The following is a 1,605-nucleotide window of genomic DNA, read 5'->3' on the forward strand; positions in this document are numbered from 1 at the left end:
AATAAAATAAAACTCATTTTATTTTATTTTCCTTGTTCTTTTTGCTTTCTAATTTATTTATTTACCTCATTTTGGGGTGTCACAAATCTCCCCTCCTTTAAGAAATTCCGTCCTCGGAATTGTACCGGCTAAGCTAATGGGAATTCTTAGTTCTTATCTATTTTTCAACTAGCATGACATTTGAACCATAGAAGTTTCAATTCATTTAATATCATTACTAGTTCCAAAGATGTAGTCTTGCTCTTCTATCTTTCGTTTCCTGACCAATACATCAACAATATCTTTTGCATAACTGAGTTTGTTGATGACTTCGACACTTTGCCAAAACTTATGACAGGTGACTTAACAGCTAAAACTTCCTTGATTTCGACATAAAATATCGATTGATCACTTTGTAACTATGTTGGCCAACTTGGTTGATTACTTCTATGAGTTCTTACACTAACTCTTTTGTCCAAAATAYTTTGGACCTTATTTACTTTACTTACCATAATACGATCATGCCCTCCTAAAGTGATGTCTTTAACGTCCATCTGTCCCTGATTTGAACTCTCTCATTAGCATAACTTTACATGTACTATGCATTTCTATTATACTCATGTTGTTATTTATCTTATACTGGTAACATATGTGACTATTGCACTTTCATGCATCTAATGCATAAGTTATGCAGACATAACTTTCATGGTTGAAAATGAAATTACTAAATATATCATTCCATAACTGAACATTGTTGGAAGTATTCATCAAACATGATGGACGATAGTTAAGCACTACTCATGATACTTTATCGAACATGATACACAATATCAATGTTCTTATTGATAGTTTGATGCATACTTGATAGATATACTAATAGTTGCTAAAGACGTTAATGCTTAAATAACATTCATACTAAATATTGCTGAGATATTACATCATAAGTTATAATACATGCTCTACCTTGCCTTGTCATCTCTCTATAAGGTAGGGAACACATGTTGCATCACTTACGTCATTAGAAAGATCTCAACCAATGTTTGTTTTACTAATTTACTTCGTACATAGGCTCTTAGGCATATACTAGTCCTTACCGAATCTCAGAGCTTTCCCTGACATATTATCACTTAATTAACATCTTAACGTCCCCCTTCTTTTTTTGACACTCTAAAATAAACTTTTTTTTTCAATTTTTTTATATCTTATCCCTATATGTGTGTTTTAGGCACAAGAATTTACATAATCCTTATTACATTACTTTTCAGATCCACTATGCTAGAGTCCATATTTTTCTCCAAAAAGTTACAAGATTTCATCTGAATTTACTAATAGCAACTCAAGGTGGTAAGTCATTATTTATTTCTTAGCATTCTCTCATCAAAGAGTTTCTTACCATATTGTTTGAGTTTTATCTTTCGAACTCAATCTGATGTCTATTCTTACCACTCATAATTTGATCAATTCTTATCTTTCTTTGCTTGGACGATAATGAATCTCACCATCATAATTATTTAATAAAGCTAAACAAGATTTCTAGCCAAGGTTTCCCAATTCTAATTAAACATGGGTTTGTAACTATTGTGATATGCGTACAAAATAAACTTTGAGCCATGATGATAATATTTA

Source organism: Cynara cardunculus (assembly GCF_001531365.2).
Source record: "Cynara cardunculus var. scolymus isolate 2C chromosome LG 5, CcrdV1, whole genome shotgun sequence".
NCBI classification, from domain to species: Eukaryota; Viridiplantae; Streptophyta; class Magnoliopsida; order Asterales; family Asteraceae; genus Cynara; species Cynara cardunculus.